The sequence below is a fragment of the Coregonus lavaretus genome (assembly GCF_964263955.1).
Source record: "Coregonus lavaretus genome assembly, chromosome: 15".
Lineage (NCBI taxonomy): Eukaryota > Metazoa > Chordata > Actinopteri > Salmoniformes > Salmonidae > Coregonus > Coregonus lavaretus.
In genome coordinates, this window is record NC_140002.1 from 29191093 (window position 1) to 29200794 (window position 9702).

The window sequence follows — 9702 nt, forward strand, 5'->3', positions numbered from 1 at the left end:
TAAGGGAGAAGGAGAGTGTAGAGGCACGGCGAGAGGAGTTGGTTAGGCAGCAGAAGGAGCGGAGGTTTATAAGGGAACCCAGTCCCGCTCCTCGCACCAAGCAAGTGGTGTGTGTCGCCAGTCCGGTCCGGCCCATTCCTGATCCCCGCACTAAGCCAGTGGTGCGTGTTCCCAGTACGGCCCGACCCATTCCTGCTTCCCGCACAAGGCCAGTGGTGTGTGTTCCCAGTCCGGCCCGGCCCGTTCCTGCTCCCCGCACCGAGCCAGTGGTGTGTATTCTCAGTCCAGCCCTGCCTGTTCCTGTCCCTCGCACCAAGCCAGTGGTGTGCATCGCCAGCCCGGTCCGGCCTGTTCCTGTCCCTCATGCCAAGCTAGTGGTGCGCGTCGTCAGCCTGGTCTGTTCCTGCCCCTCGCACCAAGCCAGGGGTGCGCATCGCCAGCCCGGTCCGGCCTGTTCCTGCCCCTCGCACCAAGCCAGTGGTGCGCGTCGCCAGTCCGGTACGGCCCGTTCATGCTCCCCGCACCAAGCCAGTGGTGCGCGTCGTCAGCCCGGTCCGGCCCGTTCATGCGCCCCGCACCAAGCCAGTGGTGCGCGTCGTCAGCCTGGTCCGGCCCGTTCCTGCTCCCCGCACCAAGCCAGTGGTGCGCGTCGTCAGCCCGGTCCGGCCCGTTCCTGCTCCCCGCACCGAGCCAGTGGTGCGCGTCGTCAGCCCGGTCCGGCCTGTTCCTGCTCCCCGCACCAAGCCAGTGGTGCGTGTGTCCAATCCGGCACGGCCCGTGCCTGTTCCACCAGAGCAATCCGCTCCACCGGGGTCCGGTCCAACTCCAGTCAGCGGATCCACTCCGGAGCCAGAGCAATCCGCTCCACTGGTGCCCAGTCCAGCTCCGGTCAGTGGCTCCAGTCCGGAGCCTATACAGTTAGATCCACCGTCATCGGGCCCAGCTCCAGTCAGCAGTGCCAGACCAGACCAGGGGCACAACTGGGAGGTGGAGAGAAAGTGGTGGTCACGCCCAGAGCCGGATCCGCCTCCGAGGCGGAATGCCCACCCGGCCCCTACCCTGTTATGTTTATGTGGCGCGGTCGGAGTCCGCACCTTTGGGGGGGGGGGTACTGTCACGCCCTGACTCAGGGGACGTTTATTTGTAGAGTCAGGCTGTGTATATTCCTTGTTATGTTAAGTTTTCTATGTTAGTGTCTAGATCGTGTAGATCTATGTTGGCCAGGGTGGTTCCCAATCAGAGGCAGCTGTAGCTCGTTGTCTCTGATTGGGGACCATACTTAGGCAGCCGTTTGGCACCAGTCGGTGTGGGATCTTGTTCCATATAGGTATGTTATTAGTCTACCTTGGACTTCACGTATCATTTGTTTGTTGTTTTGTTCGTGTTCAGTACGTTAATAAATATGTACGCTTATCACGCTGTGCCTTGGTCCGTCTTATCCGTAAACGATCGTGACAGCTGCGTAATGGCACGAAGCAGCCCCGTAGCCTCGACGCGCACCTCCGCTCCAAGGCCTCGTGTGTTTTCCACCTCGGTCAGTAATGTGGATATGTCGTGAAAACTCTTCACCACAACTTTGACCGTTGCCAAGTGGCCAGTCCATCTCTGGTCCAAGAGACGTTTCAGGGTATCGCCCTTGTACAGAATAGCCACGGTTGGCTTCCTGATGAAGTTGTACAGCATGTTGCATACTCCAAAAAAATCATCGACAGCTGCTTCACTGGACATGACATGAATCACAACCAGATGAAGTTGGTGATTAAAGCAGTGAATATATGGTATGTTACGATCCAGCTTGTTTTGGAGCAATTTCTGCACACCACCATGCCTGCCAGACATGAGTGATGCGCCATCATAAACTTGACTCAGGATTTTGTCCGTGCTGAGTCCGGCGCTGGTGAGCTCATCAATGATGACACCTGTCAGAGCCTCTGCATCACCTTTCTCAGATGTGGCCATTACCAAGAGGCGCTCACACAGACCATAGTTTTTGTCAACAAAACGCACAACTACAGATATGTTTTCTTGGCCTAAAGGATCCCGTGTGCCATCCACTTTAATTGAATAGCAGCTATCGCCGACTTGTGTCACTCTCTCCTCATCATTTCGATAATCTCGTTTTGTATCTGTGGGCTGGTATAGCGTGCATTCTGTGGGATTGTTTTTGTAATCCGTGTCAGTTCGGGATCTTTGTGCATGGTGTACTCAAAGAGAGACAAAAACAGCCCCATTGAGCTATTATCATCTAGCACACTGGCAAAACCAGCATTATCTCCACGTAACAGCAATTGATTCACCACTAAAAACTCCAGCATATCAATTACAGCTGACATGTAGTATCTGTTGCGAGCCAGTTGCTCTGAATTTAAGAGAGTGGAAATCTCTTTTCCTGTCTCTCTACGTTTTTCTGAATCTCTCCACATTGCTTCACAGACTAAATGTTCTTTTGAAGCTGCATGCTTATTTAAGCCCTTGCCTGTTCCAATTGCATGTTTCCAATCATTAAATCCCTTAATGGAGAAGGTCGCGTCCGATGATACAGATTTGAATTTCCTGCATGCATAACAAAATGCGGAGTCCTTTTCCACCGAGTACTCAAGCCAGTCCCTGTTCAAATACCAGCTAGAGGAAAATTATCGTTTTTTTAAACCAAATATTTTTACTGGATATTTCCTCAACACAACCTGTTTGGGTTTGTCCATGCCGAGGTCACTCACACCCACTGATTCAACAGGCAGTTGTGGCCCAAATGCTGCCCCAGTCGCGGTTGCACTTGACCTGCAGGTCCTGCCAGGCCCAGGGTCGGACTCCACGGAGCTACTAGCATCAGGCTCAGACTGTCGTCCAGGATCTCCTTCTCCAACTACAACATCAGGAGGCGTCGGTGTCGTATCCAATTTGGCAGAGGAGACTGTTGGTGGGCTTTTCAACCACTTATGGATATCCATGACGAACTGAAGCAAGTAAGCCGGCGAAAGCTCATCCAGCTTTCAAAAATGCGCGGTAACTGTTGAGCGGCTACACTGACGTAGCCTAACTTTATTTTTATTAAGGCCGTGATAGGCTGTTGCAGTGTAGATTCTCATCAATCAAACAAAATCACACCATTGTTTCTTTATATTTTTAATGTTTTAATGATAAAGAATGCAACATTAATGCAACACAAAATTAGCAACTATTATAATATAAAATTAAAGTAATTTTTTTAAGAGATCTGTGCCTCAAGTGGGGGGGGGGCACAAGCATTTTGGGGGGCGGGCCCGGCCCCCTATGGCCCGCCCATAGCGACGGGTGGGCTGGTGCCATCATGGGCTGGAGCCCGTTCTGCCAGCGCAGCCTGCCCCGGGACGTCTTCCTGGGGGCTCTTAATTTGCCTCGGACCTCTACCTGCTACCACTCATCTCCTCGGCCTTGGAGCCGCTCCAGGGGGCCAACGTGTTCTCCAAGCTGGACCTACGGAATGCCTACCACCTGGTGCGGATACGGGAGGGGGATGAGTAGACTGCCTTCAACACGGCCAGCGGTCACTACGAGTATCTGGTCATGCCATTTGGCCTTACCAATGCTCCAGCTGTGTTCCAGGCCCTGGTTAATGATGTTCTCCGCGGCATGTTGAACCGGTTGGTTCATCTTTGTCTACCTCGATGACATCCTCGTCTTCTCCCACTCCTCCCAAGAACACATGCTCCAACGCCTCTTGGAGAAACAGCTTTTTGTGAAAGCGGAGAAATGTGAATTCCATCGCTCCACCATCCCCTTCCTGGGCTACACCATCGCTGCAGGGAGTGTACAGATGGATTCCGGGAAGGTGAGAGCGGTGGTGGATTGGCCTCAGCCTACGTCCAGAGTGCAGCTGCAACGTTTCCTAGGGTTCGCCAACTTTTATCTGCGCTTTTTCCGGGGTTACAGCGCCCTGGTTTCCCCCCTGTCTGCACTCACCTCTCCCAAGGTTCCGTTCACATGGTCCCCAGCTGCTGACCAGGCGTTCCGGGACCTCAAACACAGTTTCAACACTGCTCCCATCTTGGTTCATCCTGACCCGTCCCGCCAGTTCGTGGTGGAGGCTGATGCTTCGGATGTCGGAGTGGGGGCGGACCTGTCCCAGCGTTCGGCCCTGGACCTCAAGTTACATCCCTGATCCTTCTTCTCCCATCACCTCAACACTACGGAGAGGAATTACGATGTGGGGAATCGTGAGCTTCTCGCAGTGAAGATTGTGTTGGAGGAGTGGAGGCACTGGCTGGAGGGGGCGGAACATCCGTTCATTGTGTAGACAGACCACAAGAACTTGGAATATCTCTGCACCGCCAAGCATCTCAATTTCAGGCAAGCTAAGTGGGCCCTGCTTTTCACTTGATTCAACTTCTCCCTCTCATACCGACCGTGATCGAAGAATGTCAAGCCAGATGCGCTGTCACGCCGCTATAGCCCCGCGGCTACACCCCCGGAATCTGAGACCATCCTTCCCACCTCGTGCTTGGCAACGGCACTCAGTTGGGGAATAGGGAAGCATGTCCGGGAGCCGCAGCGTTCCCAGCCGAACACCGGGGGGGGCCCAGATAACTGGATGTTTGTTCCTGACGCTGTCCGCTCCTCAGTCCTGGAGTGGGCCCACTCATCCAGGCTTGCCTGCCACCCGGGCTCCCGTCGGACCCTGGCCTTTGTGCAACAATGCATTTGGTGGCATACCATGGTTCCTGACGTCTCCGTGTTCGTCGTCGCCTGCACGATCTGTGCGCAGAACAAGACTCCTCGGCAAGGTCCGGCTGGTCTCCTCTAACCTCTGCCTGTTCCTCACCATCCCTGGTCTCACATATCCCTGGACATTGTCACAGGTCTTCCCCCATCTGACGGCAACACCGCCATCCTGACAGTTGTGGACCGGTTTTCCAAAGCTGCCCGCTTCCTTCCTCTCCCCAAGCTACCGTCTGCCAAAGAGATGGACCAGCTCATGGTGCAGCACGTCTTCCGGATCCATGGACTCCCAGTGGACATGGTCTCCGACCGGGGTCCTCAGTTCTCGTCCTGTTTCTGGAAGGCGTTCTGCACACTTATTGGGTCGTCGGCCAACCTGTCCTCCGGTTTCCACCCTCAGTCCAACAGCCAGTCGGAGCGAGCTAACCAAGACCTGGAGATGACTCTGCGCTGCCTGGTCTCCGCCAACCCCACCATCTGGAGCCAGCAACTAGTGTGGGTCGAATACGCCCGCAACACCCTTCCCTCCTCTGCCACGGGTCTTTCGCCCTTTGAGTGTTCCCTGGGTTATCAGCCCCCTGCTCTTCTCAGAGCAAGAGGAAGAGGTCGGCGTACCCTCGGCCCAGATGTTTGTCCGCCGCTTTCGTCGTACCTGGAGGAAAGCCCGGTCGGCTCTTCTCAAGACCACCTCCAGGTGGAGTCCCGCAAACCTTCCCCCCGGTTTATCATCCCTTTCCGCATCTCCAAGATCATTAGCCCCTCTGCTGTTCGTCTTCTGTTTCCCCGTAACCTCCGTATACATCCCACTTTTCATTTGTCTAGGATCAAACCCATGTCTCACAGCCCTTTGTCTCCTGTTTCCAGGCCCACCCTTCTCCCCCTTCTCATCGATGGCCAACCGGCATACATGGTGAGGCGTCTCCTGAAGGTTCAACCTCGGGACAGGGGATTCCAGTACCTGGTTGACTGGGAGGGTTATGGCCTTGAGAAGAAGTGCTGGGTCCCCACTAGGGACATCCTGGACCCAGGCCTCATCGTTGAGTTTCAACGCCGGCGCCCAGGTGGGGGGGGGGGGGGGGGGGGGGGTGGTGGTACTGTTACACCCTGATCTGTTTCACCTGTCTTTGTGATTGTGTCCACCCCCCTACAGGTGTCGCCCATCTTCCCCATTATCCCCAGTGTATTTATACTTGTGTTCTCTATTTGTCTGTTGCCAGTTTGTTTTGTTTCGTCAAGTCTACTAGCATTTTTCCCCTTGCTCCTGTCTTTTTCAAGTTCCCATTTTCTGGTTTTCCCAGTTTTGACCATTCTGCCTGCCCTGACCCTGAGCCTACCTGCCTTTATGTACCTTGTCACACCACCCTGGATTATTGACCTCTGCCTGCCCTGACCCTGAGACTGCCTGCCGTTCTGTACCTTTTGGACCTCTGTCTGCCCTTGACCTGTTGTTTTTCCTGCCCCCTGTTTTTGTAACAAACTTTTGTTACTTCGACACTGTCTGCATTCTCCTGAAACATGAAAACTAAAGGACACCAATTAGAAGAAGAGACTTGCTTGGGCCAAGAAACACAAGCAATGGACATTAGACCGGTGGAAATGGCGCTGGAGGAGATGGCTGCCGTTTTACGGCCCTCTAACTAATTGTGCTATTATGTGTGTGAAGTCGGAAGTTTACATTCACCTTAGCCAAATATATTTAAACTAAGTTTTTCACAATTCCTGACATTTAATCCTAGTAAAAATTCCCTGTCTTAGGTCAGTTAGGATCACCACTTTATTTTAAGATTGTGAAATGTCAGAATAATAGTAGAGAGAATGATTTATTTAAGTTTTTATGTATTTATTTATCAGTTTCCATGAATCAATATTTTGGACAAAAACGGACTAATGTAATTAAGGCTGGGAATGTCAATACAATCAAACGAGCAAGGGCAATGATCACAAGTCAGTCATAACGTGGCTATTAGGCTAGCATATCTATTTTTTTTTAGTGTTATTATTATTATTATTTTTTTTTAGTCATTTAGCAGACGCTCTTATCCAGAGCGACTTACAGTTAGTGAGTGCATACATTATTTTATATTTTAATTTTTTTCATACTGGCTCCCCGTGGGAATCGAACCCACAACCCTGGCGTTGCAAACACCATGCTCTACCAACTGAGCTACATCCCTGCTGGCCATTCCCTCCCCTACCCTGGACGACGCTGGGCCAATTGTGCGCCGCCCCATGGGTCTCCCGATCACGGCCGGCTACGACAGAGCCTTTATGCTGCAAGCTAAAAACACGGAGCCTAACGTTAGCTAGCTAGCTGTTAGGAGGATGTCATGTCATGTCATTGGTGGAGTGGGTGAGGGACTGACTTTTTCCCCTCATATCATTTTTCGGTGGCTATACACAGCTAGAGATGCAGGTGTCATTTGGTTATCTAGCAAGAACTTGAACGACTGTTATCCAGTTAGCATATCTCTTGCGTTCGCAAATTCACTCTGGCTATCTACTCCGATTATCAGAGCACTCTGGTCTGACTGTGCCAGAGCGCAGAATAACTGATGAATTTAAGAACGCGCAACACCGGTGTCGTTGAGGAAATATCCAGTCAAAATGTTTGGTTCAAAAAAATTATAATTTTCCTCTAGCTGGTATTTGAACAGGGACTGGCTTGAGTACTCAGTGGAAAAGGACTCCGCATTTTGTTATGCGAGCAGGAAATTAAAATCTGTATCATCGGACGCGACCTTCTCCATTAAGGGATTTAATGATTGGAAACATGCAATTGGAACAGGCAAGGGCTTAAATAAGCATGCAGCTTCAAAAGAACATTTAGTCTGTGAAGCAATGTGGAGAGATTCAGAAAAACGTAGAGAGACAGGAAAAGAGATTTCCACTCTCTTAAATTCAGAGCAACTGGCTCGCAACAGATACTACATGTCAGCTGTAATTGATATGCTGGAGTTTTTAGTGGTGAATCAATTGCCATTACGTGGAGATAATAGCTCAATGGGGCTGTTTTTGTCTCTCTTTGAGTACACCATGCGCAAAGATCCCGAACTGACACGGATTACAAAAACAATCCCACAGAATGCACTCAATACCAGCCCACAGATACAAAACGAGATTATCGAAATGATGAGCAAGCTCGTGACAGAGGAGATAGTGAGACAAGTCGGCGATAGCTGCTATTCAATTAAAGTAGATGGCACACGGGATCCTTTAGGCCAAGAAAACATATCTGTAGTTGTGCGTTTTGTTGACAAAAACTATGGTCTGTGTGAGCGCCTCTTGGTAATGGCCACATCTGAGAAAGGTGATGCAGAGGCTCTGACAGGTGTCATCATTGATGAGCTCACCAGCGCCGGACTCAGCACGGACAAAATCCTGAGTCAAGTTTATGATGGCGCATCACTCATGTCTAGCAGGCATGGTGGTGTGCAGAAATTGTTCCAAAACAAGCTGGATCGTAACATACCATATATTCACTGCTTTAATCACCAACTTCATCTGGTTGTGATTCATGCCATGTCCAGTGAAGCAGCTGTCAATAATTTTTTTGGAGTATGCAACATGCTTTACAACTTAATCAGGAAGCCAACCGTGGCTATTCTGTACAAAGGCGATACCCTGAAACGTCTCTTGGACCAGAGATGGACTGGCCACGTTGTGGTGAAGAGTTTTCACGACATATCTACATTACTGACGAGGTGGAAAACACACAAGGCCTTGGAGCGGAGGTGCGCGTCGAGGCTACGGGGCTGCTTCGTGCCATTACGCAGCGCAGTTTTCTTTTCATTGCGCACCTTGTTATGAAACTGTTGTAACTTTTCGAGCCGCCTAACAGACTACTACAGGCCGAAGATATAGACTTGTTCACTGCGGTGACACTTGTGAACAGCGCTTATTCATTTTGGTGTTGAACAAAGCAATTATTTTGAATAGATTTAAGAAGGCATGATAGCAGCACTTAGTGGATGCCTATAATTATTAGGAACAGGCACAGTTACAGTACATGTAGGAACATTAAAATGATTCAGATTAAACAGGAAACAATATATATACACACACACACACACACACACAGTATCTCATGTGGATGAAATTATAGTGTATAAAGTTACAATTTCTGCAGAAATGCTACATGGTCAAAGAAAACACTAAGAGGAAGGCCCGTATACAACACTGAACTAGTGTCATTCTTCAGGATGGTGTGGGTCAATGGCTCTGCACCACCACATTGGGTTTGTTTGTTGCAGGTGGGCTTGTTGACTGGTTCTCTTGGCACGTAGCTGTGATCAGTCAATGCTGGAACCTCCCATTGAGTATCAGCATCTTTATGCTGCTGTGGCATTGGCACACTCAGATCAGATTCTTCATCTGTCAAACAAACATAAGAAAGACCACAAGTTTAACTAAATAAAATACACAGACAGCCTACTTGTCATGGTTAGGTTAAAAAAAAGAAAACAATGTTTAATAATTTAGCTAGTTAGACATTTCATGAGCATCACCAGTGGCATGCCAGCAATGATGAGGATAATCATGGCATGGGGGAGACAAAGTTAGACAGAGGTTGTTGGATAGCTAATAATGTAGGGACTAACTAACTAGGCTAGTTAGCTAGCAACACTGTATCAGATGGGCTGCCCTCAAGCTAGCTAGCTAAGTGAGTAAGCTAGGCAACAGTTAGCTAGCTACAGTATGTTAGGACTTAGGAGTGGCTACCTATTGCGAACATAGTTAGCTAAGCTAGATAACTTCTGCCTAATTCAGGACACCCCATCTGTGACGATAGCTAGCGAGTAGCAGCTAGCTAACAGCTACCTAAATGTGTTGATGTCCTCCTGATGAGATGGTCTGTACTGGAGCGTCATAGCCCAGACACTTCTCAGGGAATGGATGCTCTTCAGTCGGCCTCTTGTCCCCGAAGTGATAGGAACACACATAGGGTCAGTTTGGCGGTTTCTTCTATTTCAATGCTTTGAGACAAAGACGAGAGACTCCTCGTCTGGC